Here is a 22,369-nt window from a genome sequence, read left to right as displayed (position 1 = left end):
TGTAGAATATTTACAAACAAAACAAAAGTGGTACGGTGACTCACAATTTAATATTTGCATTGTGATTATCTATGACAGCTGTCTTCTGAATCCTCAGATATTAACATTCCAAACGTCTCCCAAACCATATTTCATAGCCGCCCCAACGCACATCCATCCATGAATAAGATTTCATTGTTAAGAATTTCATTTCTCATAATGGATTTTTTTCTAATTTAGGCTTCATGAGCAATGCGCTGAGGTGACATGATTTATTGCTTCCGGGTTGCTGGCTTTGGATACTAATTCTGCCTGTGTACTAATTATATGGCAGGCTGAACTTCTGCTTCTTCATCAGCTTCTCCAGAAAGGAGGAAAAACTGTAGCCCTAACACCGTCAAAACCAACCAACCAACCAACCAACAACAATAACAAAAAACCTAGAATGTAGAGGCAAACATTTCCTTAGAATGAAAGGGTCACATTTGTTCAAAAGGCTATTATCCCATCCATGGGCTACTGAAGATGGACAGAAGAAAACATTAGACGAATAATTGTTCTAGTAGGAAATGGAGCAGACTGATTAATTCTTAATTAGGGTCCATGTCGAATAAACATTCTTGTATAGTAAATATCTAAGCAGTCATAGGCATTACATTTCTACTCATAATGGAGGTCTTTCTTATCAGCAATGAAGTAATATATATGGAAATGTGTATCATTTGATAGATATACATATACATTTCCAGAGCTCAGCAAGATTGTGAAGAGAGGGAAAATTAGCACTTACTTAGGGTATTGGTTTCCTGTAGTTTCTATAACAAATTACATAAACTTGGTGTCTTAAAGCAACAAAAATTCTCTCATAGTTCTGGCAGCCAGAAATCCAAAACCAGTATCACTGGGCCAAAATCAATGACCCTAGGAAAGAATTCATTCCTTATCACTTCCAATTTCTGGTCCCCACCAGCATTCCTTGGCTTGTGGACCCATCTCCAAGTCTCTTCTTTATCTTTGTACCATCTTCTGCTCGATATGTATAAAATCTCTCTCTGCCTTCCTCTTATAAGTGTGCACATGTTTGCATTTAGGGCCCAGACAGATAATCCAGAATAATCTTCCCACCTTAAAATATTTAACTTAATCACATATGCAAAAATTCCCATCCCTCCCCACTTTTGCCATAAAGGTAATGATTAGGACATGAATATCTTTTGAATGGCCATTTTTTTCTTCCTACCATATTGAGCATTTACTCTGTACCATTTCCTAGTGCTGTGTTCTATGAGCAATGTCTGCCCCGAGCACAGAACTTAAAGGGTGGAGGTTTCCTCATTCCCAGCCCAGGGTTTTTTTTCTACTGCATGTTGCTCATAGATGGCTGTAGAAGGAGGTGCAGGTATACAGACACAGGTAGGAAATCAGCAAGGATAGCTTGAAAATAACATCAAGAAGCATGTAAATCTTGTGCTAGTGTTTTCTTGACTCACAATAGCCATGTGGTATGTGTCAGCCTGAAATCAAGACTTTAGGTATCCAAGTATCCTTCCAGGTATCAAAGCACCACCAGCTCTGTCTGTTCAAATTATATCAACCCTTCAAGAACTATTGAATATGCACCCCTCTAGGAAGTCTTCCCTGATAGGACAGCAAGTGCTCTTTCCCAACTCTTAGTCATTTTGTCATATGCATTTCAAGTTTTCCTTAGATAGGGACAGAAGCAAGTCATCCTTGTCTCCACAAAGGTTTCATGGGCTTTTACCAGCAAGCCTTTAATTCCCTAAAACTCACCTCCAAGATTTCAAAGTTTAAAGCTAACCTTTCCCCACACCCCCAGGATCAACACAGAGAGACCAAGCAAGCTGAACCAGCTTCATCCCCTGTTCTGCCATCACCTCCCAACAACTTGGGCAAGATAAGAGGAGGCTTGGGAATAAGGATAGGGTTGGCTTTTGGAGAAAGCAGCATTTGAAAAGGAGGTTATCTATCCCCTTTGCTCATCTCCCCAAAGGTAAGTGCACAGGACTCTTGACTGGTTTTTCTCTCTGCAGCAAAAGTCCCGTACATTGGCTGGGAATGCATTTGGGTGCAAGTAACAAAAAAGTGACCTGAAGTGCCTTGAGCTGGTGGTTGCTGTATTAGGTCATATTGGGCACGCTCAACCATGCCATCAAAGACACAGGCAATTTCTTCTTGTTCCACCATCCTTGTGTTGGTTTTCATCCTCTAGCTTGTCACTTTATAAATGCAAAAGGGCTTTTTCACTTCCAGGTTTTCTAGTGTTTAACGCAGGAAGAAGGGGGAAAGGCAAAGGACACTCTCCTTGCAGGCTCAGTCTTCTGCCCCTGCTTTTACAAACGTATTGTATGCTTCCATGGCCAGAACTGGGTCACTTGTGGCCTAAAGCATCATCTGCCAATGGGCAAGAGGTTCTATGACTGGCTTTGATGAATCAAAATTCATCTCTTAGAGCTCCTCTCCTGATAACATGGGATCTCTGCCTGTTCAAAGTAAAGAAAGGGAGGTGGAAAGGCTACTGGGCAGGCAATAGACAGTTTCTGCTCCACCTTAAGAAAATCAATAGCAATTTTGGTGTCTACCAAAAGAGGACACTGACACACCATTCCCTGACTGGGCACTTGCCAGGTCCAGTCTCGCTTACCTGCACCAGTGCCATCAGATTGGGACAAAAGGACACTGGAGAGAGCTGGGCAGGCAGAAAGGGGGAGGCAGGCACTACTCCCTGGACTTCCAGATTATCAAGAAATAAGGAAGATGACTCCCACCCATGCCAAGTGCCTCAGGGTCAGGGACCAAAGAGGACAGGTGAGATTGTGGTTATGGGCTGGTTCGTGACCATCACTGATGCAGCAAGGGTCAGCTTGCATCCAGGGCATGAGTGTAAATTGAGGCTGCACGGTCAAAGACATTATAATTTGTGGAAGAAGAAGCAATTTTAAAAGGCTCCACCCTCTGTGTAGTTTCACACAGTTTCCTTCAATGCCTTTCCATCACTTTTTTAACAAGCGCCATGTCAACACCGTACCTTTGTATTCAGGTAGCAACTATCTCTCTTCCCAATCCCCTCACCCTTCAGTCTAGTCTCTAGCTGCTTTTGGACCCAGCCTGATAGGAATTGAGAATATGGGTAATGTGGTTATCAAGTACCCCAACTGTAGTAGCAAGCAAGGGCTTGTTCTTAGAAGTTAACAAGACCCAGGTTATAAGCACGGAAGTCCAAGGTCAGCTCCTTCTCTGCTGAGAGTCTGGCTGCAACACATCTAGCTGATTGTGATGCAAAGCAGACTGAGATGATAATGCTATTTTATAGATGAAGAAACTGGGGCTCAGAGAAGTGAAATGAGCTGCCTGGAGGTCACAGAAACTGTAAGTGACAGAGCTGTCTATCTTGTCCAGGTCTTCTGGGGTCTCATCCTTGGCTCTCTCTGCCACACCATGCTGCCCTGAGACTTCAAGAAAGGAAGAAGTGGTCCCCTCCCCTCTTCCCTTCCCTCCAGTATTTTCTGTCTCTAATGGATTTACCACCTTGGTATCACTGTTCAGCTCACTTGGCATCTCTATGGAGAAGCCAGATCTCATCCTTCAAACCTTTTCCTCCCGAGAGCCCTTATTGCTCATCAGGAGCCTGGGGAGGAGGGAGCAGCTATGGGGGGTTAGGAAAATCTGGGGGTTACATTACCAGAGGTATATAAATTGGTACACATATTCTGGAGAGTGGTAGCAATGTGTATCAAAAGTCTTAACAATAGGGGTACACTTTAATTCAGCAATTCCTACAACAAATTTATCTCAAGGAAATAATCAAACAAGTGTATTAAAATAAAACCAAGTGCAAAAAAAGAGAAAACAAAGTCTAAAAGGTTTCAGTAAGAGATTAGGTATCTATGCAATGCAACACCATGAAATCAAAGTGATGATGTCTGTTCATATTTATTGTTATGTAAGTAAACATGATAAATAAAAAAATAGGCCATAGGTATAGTATGATCTCATCTTTTGTAAATATATTATAGTCTCTCTGTGTGTGTGTGTTTCTATACAGTGTGAGCTCTCCTAATTGACATCCAGCCACTTAGCTGACTCACCAGTTGAGTCAGTTCTCCCCTTCCACCTGGAAAACATCATGGGCTGATGCTCGGGCCACTGAGGCTTCTGGATGGAGGGCTGAGGGCCTTTGCACCCATTCACTTCTCTCCCACCAGATAGCTCATGTGCTTAGCTGGATTCAGTAATGTAGTTCTCTAACTTCTTTATTCCTATTGACTTGTTGTAATTTCGTGGTTAAATATTGTACAAATTGAAAATAAATGAGTGAAAACAGGAAAAAGCAACTTTAAAAAACTAAGTGAAATTCTTAGGGTAAGTGCTATTATATTGGGAATAGGAACATAGGTTCCTAAAAACTCAAGTTTCTCCTCTCAGACTGCTGCAAAAACATTTTTTTTTTTTAGTTTTCTTTCTCCTTCAAAGAAGCCAAAACAAGAATTTGGAAACACAATGTTGTAGGGTCTCTATAAGAAAGTAGAAGGTGAAATCCCATCAGCAGACATAAAAGGCTATATCAAAACACTGATATATTTTCAGTTAAACTTGAAAATTTAAAATATACATTTAATATTATAATTCCTTATTTTAACTTTTTTTTTCTTAACCCACTAAATACTAGTCCTAATACTAACGCATAAAAAGACTTCTTTTACATATAACTAGGAAAAAAAGGAATTGCTGATATCTGGAAGGATATAGTAAGATTCTGGTTGATTTTTACTCTCTTTTTTGTACCTTTCTTCACTTTAAAAAATAAGTGTGTCTATGGCTTTTAAAATTATAAAATACCACAAAGTCAGCATCATTTTTGGAAAGGTAAATAGGAACTTCAGGATTTAGGAAATGACATGCTGGAGATTGTGGGGTGTCCTAGAGCAATGCTATCTGTCTTCCCCTGATATCTGAAACTGTTTGGATTATGTATTTATAAATCCTAATAGTGATGATGAGTTTGGCTCCTTGGTTCCACCCCATCCTAAGAGTTAGGTGATGTCAGCACTCAGACATCTCAACACAAGTAATTACCATAAGAAGGGGGGCAGGGACTTGGGCAGAGCAGGGCTTGGGGAGGAGAGATGGGCATTCCGAGGTGATACAAACAGAGAGGACTGTGAGGAAGCCAGGTCAGAATCAGGATGCAAACCTGAGAGCAACAGTTCTGAGCTCCTCAGGTTACTTTCATTCACAGAGCTTACAGCGATTGCTAAAGTCATGTGCTGACAGAGGTCGCCTTGCAGAGGACAGGCTCAACTTTATCATATAAATAAAACCACAGGCCTTATTTTTTATAAATATAATTCTTATAATTATTTATAAATAATTATTCATTCTTGACTTACAGAAATATCTGTTGAAAATTAACTTTTAACCATAACAACTAATCTAAAATTGTAATAAAGTTGCTCAAAGTCTTATGTAAAAAAAAAAAAAAAAAAAAGGAAACAAAAATCTGTTCTTTTTCCAATGCCTTTCTACAATACATTGTGCTTTGGTGCTGGAAAGGCTGAGGCAATCAGACATGAAAAACAAAATAAAACACCTGACAGGTTGAAGCCCTGCCTCTGGAACTAAGATTATTAATAATTCGAGATGTTCTGGGGAGATGGAATTTGTGGCAGCTCAAGTAGAAAAGACTTGGAGCTCTTGGAGATAACAGTCAAGGTGGGGGAGTCACTTATGAAAGCAAATGACAGTCATCATCGCACACAGTCTAGCTGTAACTGGCACAGGGACTCCGCTTAAGGAACAGTCATGAGTCAGGAGCACAGAACCTGCAAAGGAGCAGAGATGAGACTGGGAAGATTCCACCTTCCCTTCCAGTTCGCTGTTGAGAGCAATGGCAGGCATCTCTCTGAGATTAGAGCCCTGACAGCATTCAATCCCATTCCAGGCAGAAGTTGGTGAATTAACCTCAATCTCATGCCTCGTGATGGGCTTTGAAGTCAGCTAGGCCTGGATTCACCTCCTCACTCTGCCACGTATAAGTTCTTTAACACAGAGTTTTAAACCAATTTAAAATAGAGGACATGCTGGAAGGTACTTGTGCTAAAATTTTGTCAGCATGTTCCTGCAAGGTGGTATGTAAAGCGAGTGCTAGTTAAATGCATGAAGGTCACATTCTCTCTTCTCTCTCATATTTACACACACACACAGAAATCAGTGTAACCCACAAGACTCAGATAGAAGTACATCATTTTTCACATTTTTTCTAAATGAACACAAATCTTGCTCAGCCCTCACCTATCTGGTTGGCAGAATCAGGAGATACAATCTTGGTCATTCTGAGGGTTGCTGCGTACAATCCCGTGATTGTACGTCAAGTTGGACCTTGCACAGTCCAGAAATTCTGAGGAGGGGCCTAGATCCTCAGACAACCATGCAGATGCTGCTGGCCAAGCCAGTGCGTGTCATCCATTTCAGGGTGGTGGCTCCGCTGGTGGTGATCACACCACCTCAGGTACACTTGGCTGCTGGGCCTTCATGTGGCTCCAAGCCATGGTGCTTTGTGCCTAGTCCACTACGCAACCCCATAGCCCTCCTCCCCCTTCTACCTCCAGGGAATAAGAAGAGGTGGGGCTTCTCAATCCTCCATTATCCCAGTCCTGTCACCCCAGCTCCCCAGGCTAGGCTTTTGTGCCTTTGAAGCCTCTAACTACTTTCTTATGGACCCATCTACCTTACTCCCCCACCCTAGAGCAACAGAGAAGTTGTCACCTTCCCACAGCCATCCTGGTCAGGGGGAACCCAAATCTTATACCTGAACACTTGAATGAACTTTCTGGGAGGAGAAAGGGAAGATTTACCTTTCTCTTCTCTTGTTTTCATTTTCTTTCTCTCTGTGTTTGTTATTGAGTCCATAACAACAAAAAAGATGAGATACTGAATAATTTCTCAATAACTCAATACTTTTTAAAACCAGAAAGCCTTTAGCAAGTCCTCTAACAGAGCAAAAACAGCCTCTAGAGATTTAATTAATAATCACCTCCCAGTAATTGCTTTGTAGTTTTATTTTTAAGTGACAAAACCAATAGCATAAACATATGATGGTCACATGGCACTAAAAAAACTCTGGAGGTAACATTCTCTTTGAGGTCAGCGCCATAGGTTTGAATCCAATTTCATCACTTACCAGTGTGTGATCTTGGACAAGTTAGTTAACAACTTTTGAGCTAAACTGTATCACAAAGGCCATTTGTTTACTTTTCTATTCTCAGGCACAGTGCTTGGTATACAGAAAGCATTCAATAAATGCATTGAATTAATGAGCAAACTAAGGGTAACTAGCACAAACTAAAGGTTCCTTCTGCATCTCTACAATTTTGTCAATTTGACAACATTTTATAAATGAAATCATACAGCATCCAACCTTTTAACATTCACTTTTTGCACTTAAGGCACATGCCCTTAAGACACATCCAAGTTGTTGCATGTATCAATAATACATTTCTTTTTATTTCTGGGTAGTGTCCCATGGTAGGGATGAACCACAGTTTATTTAATTCTCACCCACTGAAGAAACTTGGGTTGTTTCCACCTTGGGCTACTACAAATAAAGCTGCTATAAACACTTGTGTAAAGGACATTTTTGGTGAACCATGTGCTGTGAACATTTTGTGTGAAATAAGTTTGTGTGAAAAAATTGTGCTGTGAAGATTTGTATGAATGTAAGTTTTCACTTCTCTGAAATAAATGCCCAGGATTAAGATTCATGAGTCATATAGCAAGTATATGTCTAACGTCTAAGAAATTGCCAGACAGGTATCCAGAGTGGCTATATCATTTTTACATGCCCACCAAGAACATATGAAAGATCCAATTTCTCCACATCCTCACCAGCATTTGTTTTTTTCAATATTTTTTATTTTAGCCATTCTAATAGGTGCATGGTGGTATCACATTGTGGTTTTACTTTGCATTTTCCTGATAACTAGTGATGTTTATCATCTTTTGAAGTTTATTTGCCATCTGCATATCTTCTTTGGTGACGTGTCTAAATCTTTTGCTCATTTTCTAATTGGATTGTTTCATTACTGTTGAGCTTAAAGGGTTCTTCATTCTGAAAACAACTCTTTTGTCAGATAGGTAATTTGCAAAAGTTTTTCCTAGTCCATATTTTATTCTCTTAACCAAGTCTTTCACTGAGCAAACTTTTAATTTAATAAAGCCCAATTAGTTCATTTTTTAATGAGTTGTTATTTTAGATCATGAAGATTTTCTCCTATGTTCTCTCCTAAAAGTTTATGGTTTTATATTTTAACCTTTTGCACTCAGATGTCGAGTGTGACTCGACAAGGTTAGCATTAGAATAAAGGAATCGAGAAAAAAGCAAGCGAGTGCAAAGGGTTAAGTTTAGATCTCTGGTCCATTTTTAAAAAAATATATTTTATTGAGTTTTTACAGAGAGGAAGGGAGAGGGATAGAGAGTTAGAAACATCATGAGAGAGAAACATCAATCGGCTGCATCCTGCACACTCCCCACTGGGGATGTGCCCGCAACCAAGGTACATGCCCTTGACCGGAATCAAACCTGGGACCCTTGAGTCCACAGGCCGACGCTCTATCCACTGAGCCAAACCGGTTAGGGCCTCTGGTCCATTTTGAGTTTATTTTTGTATAAGGTTTGAGGTGTATAGGTCAAGGTTCATTTTATTGGTTATTCATGTCCTGTCCATTTGTTTCCGCCAAGTGAGAGAAGAGTACCAGGTTCTACAGGAGTCCCAGAGGTAAGATAGTACTCAGGGAGGTGGGATGTCTGAACAGTCCCTTGCAGAAAAGTAATCACCCTTACATGTGTATCTAGAATAAGCTTGATGCTATGGAAACCAAGCATTTCATCAGTGAGTCTTCCTTCTGCAATCCTATTGTGCAATTACATACTGTTCATACAGGATCCCTGAGGAGACTCCTACTGCCCCTTGCATCACAGCCTCAAGTGAATTTCTGTTTGAAGCAGGAAATGAACATCGGAAATCCCTGTTGCACATGATAACATATTATTTAAGGGTAGGAGAGGGTGTGTCTTATACGAAGCATGGTCTCAGAGGTGACAAGGGCCCAAACCAGGAATCCCTTCTACAGCTTCTTTGCAAAAAACAATCTTTCATTCAACAAACATATATTGGGTAGCTTCTATGTGTCAGGAACTAGGCAATGAAAGATGTAGTGAACAAAACAGATGTCCCCGCCCTCTGGTGAAGTACAGGTAATTATATAGGTACACAATACTGTTTGCCAAAAGCTAGTGATGGGATGCTAAGGGAATATATGGCAAGGACACCTAAACCAGACTTGGGGAGCCCAGCAATGCTTCCTGGAAGAAGTGACACTGAACTTGAGACCTCACAGGTGACTAGTAGAGACCTAGGTGGAGTGGAGTGGGGTGGAGTGGGTGGGAATGATAATAAGAAAGAAGAGTCTTCCAGAGAGGAAAGAGTGTGTGCAAAGGCCCAGACGTGGGAGTGCACGTAGTGGGGTGTGGATCTAAAGCATCCGGTATTACTGGTGTGTAATATACAAGGGGAAAGGGCAATGGATAAGGCTGCCCAGAACAGACCATGAGGGGCCTTGAAAGTCACTGTGGAATTTATGGCCAAAAGAAAGTAGTCATGGCCAAGGAATTCAGCCATTTCATGAGGACACCAGAAATCCACTGGAGGGCTCTGAGCAGGAATGTAACAGATCCACATTTATAGTGTAGAACTTTCTCTGGCAACATGGAGACAGATTGGTGGGAATCTAGGTGACTGGCTAGGGTGTTGGTTAGGAGATTGTTACAGGAGATAAAGGGACCAGAATGGGGACAGTGAAGAAGAGTTGAGGCATTAGCACTGAAGTAGGACCTGCGGCTTAAGGAAAGAGGATGGGGTTTTGAGATCACTTTGAGAAATGGGGGACAGGGTTGTGCAGAGAAACAGAAGTGAGTTGAGGAATCAGTTGCGGTTGGAACCATTGTGTGGACACTCCTACTGAGGAAGAGCGAGCTTATTCCTTCCCCCTTGTGACCCTTCCATGTTTGACAGTCCTGCTCGAGCAGAATTCTGCTTCCCTGTAACTTCTTGCCTTGGTCCAACTTTGGCCCTGAGGGACCACACAGAACTAGTCCACCTCTGCTAGTACCCAGCAGCCCTTGACCATTTTAAAGACATGGTTCAAGTTCTCGCAAACTTTCTTTTCTCCAACTTACAACTAGTTTCTACAATCACGTCTCATTTGGCATGGTTCCCACCCCTCCTCTTCCGGTAGTCCTCTATCTCCTACCTTCAATTTAATAACATGGTGTCAGAAACATGGATAGAATCCATTCAGCCAGAGAGAGAACAGCAAGCCGCCCTTTCTGAACCCTGAACATTCTAGCCCAGCACCCCTCCACCTAATACTTCTGTTCTTGTTAGGGAAGTTGCCTCCCTTCCCTGAACATTTGAGCCAACATCCCCCCAGAGAGATCTGTGGTCACCCTGGGCATTGGGGACAGGACTGGGCCCAGAACCTCAGCTGGGGAAACAGGTTTAACAAGGCCCTCACTGACTCACCTCCAACAGTAGGCAAGCTGGGAGCACATGACCCAGCCTCAGACAGAAATGGATTTCCTGCCTTTTTTCTGCTAAGAACCACAACTCTAGGGACTATTCACTGACTGGTGTGGGTTGTGGAGTTTGTAAGGAAAACAGAGGTGGGACACTGGCTCCGTCTTCAGGAACTATGTTACATTTTTAGGAGAGAGGAGAGAGAATGGGTTTACAGAAGAGATGGGGTGGCAGCTAGTCCTTGAAGGACAGGGGGATATCAGCTGGTGAAAAGAATAAGGCGGTGCTGTGGGATGGAAAAGGTCAGAGTATCTAAGGTGGGCACAGCAGGAGAGAAAAAAAAAAGAAGACACTGTGGTCAGAGCAGAGACTCTTCATATGTGAACATTGAGAAAACACGCAGCAAATGAAGATTGGAACATATTGGGATGCCAGCCATAGAGTTCTGTGGTTTTTAGGCAGATCTGCACTTAATGTGGTTACCGCAGTTACAAGGGGCAAAACAAAGTCCCATAAGGATAAAGCAAAAAAGTCACCTTGGCAATTCACACTCAGGTCACCGCAGAGCTCACAGTATTGGCATCTGCTCCAACAGGAAAACCCGCATGCTTGTCAATGACATTCTAAACCCTCCCCATTTGGGCTGTGGCACCAGCATGACCAGCATGACCATGCTTGGCAAAGGATGGATTCTATCTGGCTGTGGGCTGATGGCACTGATGAAACCCACTATTACCTTGGGGGATTGACTGAGTTCCAAGTTCTGAGTTTAGAACTTTGTTTGCCCTTTGTTGCCCAATCTCCACTGGGATTAAAAGGAGGTGGATGTATCTTTTGTCATTAAATACATCATGACAAATTAGCTATTCACTAATTCATTCAAAAATATGCATTGAGGAACTGCTATTTACATTAAATATATGTGTATTGGATGGATGGATGGATGGATGGATGTATGGATGGATGGATGGATGGAGAGATCCAGGATCTGGTTCACAATATTACTTACCATCTGGACATATGAACTAGAATATTTTCAATTACAAGTGACATAAACCTAAATCTAAGTAGCTTATGAGGGACTAAAATATGCATTGACTTATATATGTGAAAACTCTTCAAGTTTACAGAAGTCCCTTCTTATCTTGCACTTCTGGTTTCTTCTGTGTTAGCTTCATCCTTAGACAGTCTTTCCCCTACCCAGTGGCCAGGTGCACAAAGAATAGCTCCAGGCTTTCATTCATCTAGTTTAGCAACCCCAAAAGAAAAAGTGCCATTCTCCCAAGAGTTCTAGAAAACGTCCTCAAGAGCGTTCTCACTGGCCCAGCTTGGGTCATGTATTCATCCCTGGACAAATCCCACGGCCAGGAGAGTGCAACATTCTGATTGGCTGGGCATTCCCACAAAGTCTAGAGGTGATGTCAGCTCCAGCCCTGTGGACTGATAGTGAGGACAGGGAGGCATTCCCAGAGGAGAAGGGAATGGATGCTGGGCAGGCAAAAACCTCAGCCATCCTTTCTCTAGGTAACCATAAGGCAGTCTCTTTGCCACTTGGAACCTGATTGTCCTCACTGCATAGGCTTCTTGTGATGTGAAAGCCCTTTGATAAGGTGGGGGTCATTCTTTTCTCTGGTCATTTATTAGTAGCCACCATGGCCTCTCTGGCTCCTCCTCCTCCTTGAAGCCCTCCCAATATGTTGGCCTCCAAATTCCTCCCATTTCTGACCTAGGCCATTTAACTTTTCATGCCACCCACTAGATGACTAATCATCAAGTATAGCTGAAGCAAAAAAAGTGCCTAGACTCTTGCCAGACCCAACAAGAAATACTACAATGAATAAAACCTTCTCTTTCCACATAGAAGACTCCCAGTGTAGTTAGTGACAAATCTAGCATTGTTTCCTAATTGCTTTGTCTATAAGTCTCATCCCCAAAACAAACTACCGGATCTTTGTGGGCAAGGCCATGCCTCAGCTTTTTGTCGTCCTGAGAGTATCAATTATTTGTTTCTTGGCTTTTTGGCTAAGATCTAGTGTGGAGAGTATCAGTCAAGGGCCCTTGGAGGCCCCATCACTGACATGGCTGGATGCCCTACCCCATAGGTTCTGACCTTCTTCTTTAAAGGACCCCCATGCTCCCAGAAGCCAGGACAGTCCTCCTCTCTGTTACCTCATACTATGTGCCTTGCTTCCCACACCATTTCATTCTGGGCCCTCAGTCACCACAACATTGGTACCCTCACACCCAACTTAACAGTGACTTCCATCTTTGGTTTATGAAGTCATTAGAGCTCTGTGGCCCTGGCTGCCCTTTGGATCTAGCCATTTCCAAGCTGAGGAGGAAAAGATCTTTCTCTAGCTTGTATCAAACCATCTTGCAAGGCCAGAAGCAGAATGGCAGCTTCAAGATGTGCTCCTTTAACCAACAAATATCTTCTGAGCATCCACCATTCTGTGCCCAGAACATGTGCTGGGGAAAGTGATAAAGAGGCAGGCAGAGTCCTATCCTTCAGTAGTTCACAGACCAGCAGTAAAGACTCCCCACCCAACCCTGGGAGAGAAGCTTCTCACACCTTCATAGTGATCCCTTCTATTCATTCATTGGAACATGGATGAGAGGAACCCGGTACAACTGCCCCAAATGGCTTTTTTATGTTCAAGGGAGTGGGGAGGAAAGGAGAGGAGTGGCCCTCATGATCAGCAACTCAAAATGGTCCTTCTATGTCATTTGTGAATCATGTCCCTGGACTTAGCACATGGACCCAAACTCATTCTCTCCCTTTACTCTAAGGCCACAAGCTGGATCATCTTAGCTTTGGCTTCAGGCATCAGGGCTCTCCAGGGAGGTGCCTGTACACCAATATACCCCAATCTGCAGTGGGTATATTCTTAAACCTTTACTTCCCTTATATCCTTCATGTCACCTAGCACAGTCCTGTGTGCTAGACACAAAGTTGTCCTTTGTGCTAGCTCAAAGGACAACTGATGGGTAAGTCTAAAGTGAAATAAAGCCAGTCAAATTGAATGGCCCTCTCCTAGGCTCTTCCAGACAGAAGTTGATTTTTGAAAAATGAGGAGTATTTCCTGATCCATCTCCTCTTCACTTGAACTCCTTCTGAAGGTAAGCATTTCCCCGGCATATGTCTGTTCTTCTCTCCTTTGAACTCAGAGGTGAAATTACTCCTGGGATCTCAGTCCCCCATTCTCTCCCCACCCCCACCTCTTCTTTCTGACATTAAAATCAGTCTCTGTCTTTCATATCCACACAGGAGGGGGGTGGGGCTCCACTAATGAATGTTTGAGAAACCCTTTGAGATCTTGGATGAAAGGCACCTTATAAAATACAATTAAAAATAATAGGGGTAATTACTAGCTGGGCTAGTCCCTGTAGGATAATTAGAGAGTTTTCCTCTGGCAGATTCTGAATTTGCGCAGAAACACAAGGATTCAAACAGCAAAACTGATCTGAGATTTCAGGGGTCACTGTTATGCTTCCTCCATTCAAAGATCCTGTTCTGGAGTCTTTTCTGAAATCTGAGGTGCATTGCATCAGGCTATAGCTAGAAAGGATTTTTGAGACAATCTGTCCAACCTCCTTGGTTTGCAGATAAAGCCAGTGAGGTCCAGAGAGGTGACGTGACTGGCTCAAAGTTGCCCAGCAAGTGTGAAAGAGCCACAACTCTAGAGGTCCAGCCCTGGACACCCCAATTTGGGGGCTCCTGTAACCACTCCTAATCAATAACACACCCTTTCCAATCTCTACATATTGGTAACCGTCTACGGCACAGTAGAAGATTGAAATAAGAGCCAGACAGCTGAATTCAAATCCCAGTTCTGATACTTATGAAAGACAATAGCTGGCAAGTAAGCCTCATTTCCTTGTGTGTAAAATGGGCATAATAATAACTGTCTTATGGGGTTGCTGGGTGGAGCCAGTGAGCAATGCACACCGAAGCACCTGGCATGGAGCATGTGTTCTGTGAAGGCTGTAAGAATGAGTCTTGGCAGTTTGAGGGCTTTGCCTACAGTCTGCTTTATATAGCTACTAGAGGCCCGATGCACGAAATTCGTGCAAGGGGCTCAGCCTGTGCTGCCACAGCTTCCTCCAGAAGGTCGTCCAGAAGGTCGTCTGGTCTAATTAGCATATTACACTTTTATCATTATAGATGTTCAGGCTGTACTTAATGAGCACCTATTACATGCCGAACACTGTGAAGCTCTCCAGTACTTTAGCTCATTTAGTCAGTATCACATCTCTATGAGATGGGCCATGCAAAATTGAGGTTCAGGGAAGTTAGTTAACTTGTCCAAAACCACATAGCTGAAGGGGAGGTAAGCCTGGAAACTGTGCTCTCAGCCACTATGCAGGCTGCCTTCCTTCATGAAAACAAGCATGAACTTTGATATAACCACACTGAAGCCACCTAAGGATTTTCTGCTGTGACACAGGAGAGGAGGCATGCAGAGAAGTAGGCAGGGACCCGTTGTAGCCTAAGATGATCCCCTGAAGCATTTTTGCTTTCAGTTGTGAAAACGAACTCTTCTCCTTTCATAAGGCTTATTTATTCTGAGAGCTGCACTGATGCAAGAAGTCAAATGATCTCCCCCAAGAAGGGCAGTCAGTAGCTGGAGCTGAATAATTTATAATCAAGAACCCCAGATTCAAGTCCTGGATCTGCTCCTTAGAAACCAATTACCTTTTCTCAAGTCCTTAAGATGTCTGTCTTTGGAGTTTCACATTCCTGGTTTGTATGCTGCCCACTTTCCCCCTCATTGCGGCAGGGGGGGAGGGGAGGCTTCTGAGGATCAAACGGGAATGAACAGGGTGGTACTTTGTCAATTGCAATCTTTTGTACAAATGTAAATCCTTACTGTCACTGTTGCTGCTTAGAAGATTTTCCAGTGTGATATAGAGGTGGCTGACGTCCCAGGCTGGCCGACTTCAGCAAGACTGACTCAACACACTTGGCGGGCAGGGGACAGTAACATTCCTTGTCTCCAGAGGACAGCTCTGAGTGTTCATAGCTCTGAGCTCAGATTATTTGGTTGGAAGAGGGCATTTTAGGGAATCGGCCCTTTGAAATTCAATTGTAAACATAATGGATTCCATTTATTTCAGGTTTTAATTTTTCCCCAGCTGAAACCCAAGATGGCAACCTGGTGGGCCACACACCCTTCTTCTGTGAGCTCAGAAGAAACCAGGCCCCTGTGACGGCCCCTGGGTGAGGCCGGAACGGAGGAAAGAAGCTTCTCTGAGAGTCGTTAATCACTCATCAATTTCCTCATCCATCAAGACTTTTCCAAATACCTCCTAGAAACTAGAACAACCAGGACTGTATTCTTCTGACTACCCTGCTCAGAATGGCTGACTCTGAGTCATCCTCTCCAGAGATTTCCAAGGTTGACCGACAGAATGACAATGCGTCAGACTATCAGAGCCCAAGGAAACTCTGCCAGACACCTAACCCCCCAGTGATGGGCACACCCTCACATCGTTAGACACGCTTCAGCCACTGTCTGCCTGCATGGGATTCTCACAGTCCATTTCTCTGGCTACCCTGCTCTGGTCCTTAGAACAGAGGCAGAATGGAAAATGACATTTTGAATTGTCATAAGCAGTTTAGGAGTTGGTTAGAGTCCAATGTATTGGAGAACATTTTCATGAGGAAATGAAAACCTGATGATTCATTTCACGGCCATGTGTGAGCTCTGTGTTTTTACTTCAAAGCACAGCGAGTATTGTGCCACATGGACTCCGGACATTTGGGAGAATTCCCTGGAAGCCCAGTGTGTCCTGAGCGGGGAGCATGGACCACTGACAACCCCCACCCCCACCCCTTTCCTCCTCTAGAACATTGATGTAGGTAGCATCCAATAGGAGGATGAGTCAGCAGAGGCCCAGTGTGTCCTGAGGAGGGAGCATGGACCACTGACAACCCCCACCCCCACCCCTTTCCTCCTCTAGAACATTGATGCAGCATCCAATAGGAGGATGAGTCAGCAGAGGCCTGGCTCACAGGGTGTCTGGCTGCCCTGGGAAGAAGGTTCCTAGATGGTCTGGGCATCTTTTATGTCCCACTTCACATATCCTAGGCCAGTGGTCGGCAAACTCATTAGTCAACAGAGCCAAATATCAACAGTATAACGATTGAAATTTCTTTTGAGAGCCAAATTTTTTAAACTTAAACTTCTTCTAACGCCACTTCTTCAAAATAGACTCACTCAGGCCCTGGTATTTTGTGGAAGAGCCACACTCAAGGGGCCAAAAAGCCGCATGTGGCTCGCGAGCCGCAGTTTGCCGACCACTGTCCTAGGCTCACCTTTTTTATTTGGCTGCATGCTGTGGCAACCAGCTGTACCACAGCTGCACCGAATATCTCTTACTTTCAGACAGCTGCTTTAACAATGCCTGGCACAGATAGATGGTGCTATAATTACTATCATCACTATTATTGTCATTATTGTTATTACTCTATCTAGGATCTGGTATTAGAGGAAGAAGATCAGGCTTCCTAGCTCCGAGTCTGCTGAGTTGGAGCCTGACTTACCATGGGTGGGAGTGGACTTCAGCCCTCAGGCCTGTGGGTGGGAGTGGGGGTGGGGCAGGCAGGACAGGAACTACCACTTATCAAAGGTGCAGAATCACAGAGGGTTCTCATCACATCTCAGGGAGAAGATGCTCTTGCTAATTCCTTTTTAGAAATGAGGAAACAAAGGCTTGAAGAGCTAGTGGGACTTGCCCAAGGTCACATGGCTAGGAATGGCTGACCAGGGCTGCAGTCAGACCCAGTGAGCTTGGTCCCTGTGGCCCCATGGGAGAAGGGGGCAGAGACAGGAAAGGAAAGTGTGTGTCTCTATTGTTGGTGCCTGATATTATCTAGGAAGAAGAGAGAGGTGGCAGAGAGGTGCCTCCCATCTCCCTGTACCTGCCCACAAATACTGCAGGGTATCACTTGTCAAGGCTCTGAGAGAAGGTGGACCCTGGGCCCTGCTTCCCTGATGTACACCCAGAGGATCAGGCTCTGGTGAGGTGAGCAGGAGGTAGGATGTCTGTTATAAAGAGCACTGGGCCAGGAGTCAGTACATGGATTTCAGGCCTGGCTCTCTGCACAAATTCCAGCCCAAAAGCAGAACCTGCCAGGCAATGGGACTCAATCAACATTTAGTTAACAAGTGGATGAATAAACCAATGAATGAATGGTCTCTGCTCTCAGGGAGTTCCCAACCTGAAGAACAGACCCATAAATATCAAGATAAAGCAGCGTATGCTGTGTCAAACCTACGGGGCAGAGCATGGGAGTTACAACTAAGGAAAGTACCCTATAACTGGCTGTATTCCAAACGAGAGCTCGAAGGATAAAGGGGATTCCAAGAGGCAGAGAAGAGGGAAGAGCACAGAGCACAAGGCTTTCGTGCACACAGGATTGGAGGTATTTGGGAGGTATAGGAAAAGATAGTTTGATGCTGTACAGATCCTTCCATTCTGGAACATATTCTGCTCCAGTAAGCCCTTTCTCTTCATTCTCCCAAGGTACAACTCCACACTCCAATGTGTAAACTGGGCATGAGCCCAGCCCTCCAACACTGGTTTTCTAAAGTCCGGTCCCATCCCAGGAGCTGGTTTAGTACAGCAACCTGTCAGTTCCCAGGCCCCGCAGGTCCCCTCCATCCAGCAACCACAACAAGGCCTGCTTCCAGCCAGCCCTCAGAAAGCTGCAGTTTAAGTTGAACCCAGTCTGGGTCTTGACCTCTGCCCTCCTCCTTGGCTGTCCAACCCACCACCATGGTGTTCACTCACACACCCTCCCCACCCTGCCCTGGTCTAACACTAGCAGAGGAAGCTGGAGAAAACCAGACTGCTGAGCCTCACCAGGTAGCAGCCGGATCTTAAGGAACCCAGGAGAAAAGGGCGACATGAAGGTCACCGGGGCTCCCTGAAGCCACAAAGACACAGAGCGGAGCTGCTCTCTGCTGTGGCCTACGTGGCAGAGAGTCTCGCTCTTCTGCTCCTCAGCAAAAGTCCGTGAGAGCTGAAGAATTATACCAACTAGTTGTAATGGTCCTCAACAACTTTACAGGGCTTTCCAGTCTACAGCCCACATTTCCACGAGGTGTCTACTCGAATAGAGATACAGCAACAGACGTGAAACTGGGGCTCTCAGCCGCACAGCAGCAGTAGAAGAGCCAAGTGCAAACCCACTGCCGGCCCCAAAGATTCAAGTGGCTGACGTGGGCCGAGTAGCTTCAGACCCTGCTGGCCTTGAGGTCCTGGATTTCAAGACCTAGCTTCAGAGACTTGTGGAAGTCTGGGAAAGGAGTAGGGTAATAAAGATGATGATGAAGAAGATGAGCAGGTTCTGGCCAGTCATAGGATTTTTTACCTTGTGCTAAGCACTCAGTTGTGACTTTGAGTGACTCACAACAACACAATAGGCAGATGTCACCATTTCACAAATGGGGAAACTGAGGTTTAGTGACTGAGGGTAAGTAACTTAACTGTTAGTGAGGCTAAATTAGTTAGCAATCCTGTTGGATTCAGGACTGGAGGCTGGGAATGACCATTCCAGAGGTTAAAGTCATAGACACTGCCCCACACTGTCCTCACTGCCTTTCATGAATAACCAGCTAGAAAAAAAACATGGGTTCCCTTCACTATCCTCCTATATTTATATATATAATCTCCACCCGAGGACATGCTTAGAGAGAAGAAGGGAGCAATCGAAACAAATTGAACCAGCAACCTTTCCGTGCACAGGACGATGATGCTCAACCAACACTATCCCAAAAGATAGTGAGAGAGTTGGACCTCTTCCCAAACTTCCTTGGCTTCGGCTCCCTTCCTTCTCCCTGGTCTAGCATTACGTGATCCCCCACAGTAATCATTGACTGCCACCTAGTGGTGCCAGGTGGAATGTCACATTTTTTGTATTCCTTTTTCACCTATGTGATACTTCAATGACCAGAAGCCTTTGCTTCCCCTTACTTCAGCATCCCTAAGAATACCTTCAGGCAGATATTATTCCTGTTTTTTGAATAACTAAGTGTATATCACATTGTATAGAAATTAAGGGTTGGAATCCTGAGCATCATATACTGAGAGCGTGACCGACCTTGACTAGACATTATATTTGGTTTTGGTGCCAAAATAATAATTTTTTCTTGGCTTTTTAAAAATAAAATGTTCCTTCTGCCCCTCTTATCTCCCATGCTAGTTCTACCATATTTCAAAATTTGGTGTTCAGGTGAATCTGTTTCTGAGCTATTTTTTCTAGTCTACTGACCTATTTGTCTATCCCTGGTCTGTACCATATAGTCTACAAGTTCATGATAAAGTGAAGGTCCTTTCTCCGTATGCTTCTTCTTCAAAAGAATATCATCTGTTTTTATGTTTCTTTTAAAATTCATATATCAGCTTATTAAAGATTTAAATAATTCTATTGTTATTGGAGTTGCATTAAATATACAATGGAGAAATTTAAAAGAATTCATATCTTCTCAATGTTAAACGTTCTTATGTATGAACATGTGCTGCCTCTTCACTCACTTAGCTGTCTTTAATGTCACTCAAAAAATTGTAGCCCTGGCTTGTTTTGTGCAGTGGGTAGAGCATTGGCCTGAGGACTGAAGGGTCCCAGGTTCGATTCCGTCAAGGGCACATGCCTGGATTGTGGGCTTGATCCCCAATGGGGGACATGCAGGAGGCAGCCAATCAATGATTCTCTCTCACCATTGATGTTTCTCTCACTCCCTCTCCTTTCCTCTCTGAATTCAATAAAAATATATGTTTTTTTGTTTTTTAAATATATTTTATTGATTTTTTACAGAGAGGAAGAGAGAGGGATAGAGAGTTAGAAACATCGATGAGAGAGAAACATCGATCAGCTGCCTCTTGCACACCCCCTACTGGGGATGTGCCCGCAACCAAGGTACATGCCCTTGACCGGAATCGAACCTGGGACCCTTGAGTCCGCAGGCCGTCGCTCTATCCACTGAGCCAAACCAGTTTCGGCAAAATATATGTTTTTAATTTTGTAAAGTTTCTACACATAGGGTTCTACATATTTTTCATAGATTTATTCCTAATTACATTTTTATATTATAAATGAATTTCTTCTTAAATTATGTTTTAAATATTTTCTACTAACATATATAATGTAATTCACATTTTATAATATGGTAATAAAAAACTTCTGTATTCATCTTATAATCACTTAATATAACTATTTCATCTCTCTTTTGGTTAGTGTGTACCTGATGAATCTTTTTCCATTACTGTATTTTTAATCTCTTTGTGTCCTTACGTTTTAAATTGATATCTCACAAATAGTCTATAGTTGGACCTCAACAGATTGCATTCATGGCTGAAGAGAACCATTGAGGAAGTATGAAGGCGGGCGGGGAATTGCTGTTCACACAGGACAAAGGTCCCAAGACAGAAGATCCAGCTCTCACTAGAATAAATATCCCTCCATCGTATGAGGAGCCTAACCATGCTGAGGGGTGGGCCACAGAGGGGTAAAATGAGGATAGAGCAAGATGACCATAGAGAGCTGGCCAGGTGGCCACTGCTGGGAGCTGTGCTGCACCCCAATAATCAGGCTGAGGCTGGACACACACACACACACACACAGACACACACACACACACACACACAGAGACACACTTTAAACATATACACACACAGAAAGCTCTGGTTTTCTGCCCAGAAGCAAAGGAGATGTGCAGATTTCAGCTGCCCCTCTGAAGAGAGCCAACGGCAGGGATAAAGGCACAGCTGCCAGTGAGTACTGGGGGTGAGTCACACCGTTACCAGAGCAGGAAGATGACAGAGAAGCGCCACTTGTTGCTGGTAGACAGCAGGATGCTCAGGTCGAGTGATGGAGAAGATAGCAGGGATGACATGATGCACCATGAGAACAGATTCCATCCAAGAGTTCATGGTTAAATGGAGAACATAATACAGGGAAAGGGAATGCTGTCAGCGGAGGATGGAGATGGACAAGCCCACTCTATTTGCCACCTGACCACAGAAGACAATGAGCTCAGTCAGCAAAATCCAGGCTCCAGACCTTGGGAAAGTTATCAAAAGGGGTCCTCATTATAGGGTCAGAGTGGTCAGATAGTCCAGAGTGGCTGGGTCCACGATCAGGGACCATCTATCTATTCCTGAACATCCCTTAGAACACAAAAGATGCAAATATGCACCAGAATGTCCTTGTACACAACTTCACAAAGTATATAGAAGTATTTGTACACATGAGACTTACTAACATGCATTGCTCATGGAACCCTGGTTCTCACAGGTGTCCCTGGCTCAACTCCAAGGATTTCTTCCTCCAAAGTCAGCAGGGCTACTCTCCCCTATACTGTTGTTATCAAAGAACCAGATGCCCACACCCTTCACTCCTGCATGCTCAGTTTCCCTCCTAGGATCTGGCATGGGAGGGGCTGCGTAGTGTGTTAACTTGAATCAGCCTGAATGTGCACCTGGAGCTCACAGCAATTTCAGGCCTCAGCTCTGGCTCCAGCAGAAACTCTCCAGAGTCCTTCAAAGCCCTGCCTGCCCCTCCTACTTCTCCCATTCTCCCCAGACACCTCTAAGCCCCCTAGACTGAGCTGTTAAAAAAGGTCTTAATGAGCCCTTTCTTGAGATAATCCTCTCAAACTGTTGTAGGTGAGGTGAAGGCCTAGGAGTGGGGAATAGAGAGAAAGGGGTCATATATAAAACCAAGGACACAAAGAGGAAGGCAGAAATAGTGCCGTGCAGAGATAAACAGAGTGGAGACAAAGACAGCACAA

The sequence above is a fragment of the Eptesicus fuscus genome, chromosome 13, assembly GCF_027574615.1.
Source record: "Eptesicus fuscus isolate TK198812 chromosome 13, DD_ASM_mEF_20220401, whole genome shotgun sequence".
NCBI classification, from domain to species: Eukaryota; Metazoa; Chordata; class Mammalia; order Chiroptera; family Vespertilionidae; genus Eptesicus; species Eptesicus fuscus.
This window is presented reverse-complemented; position numbering follows the sequence as displayed.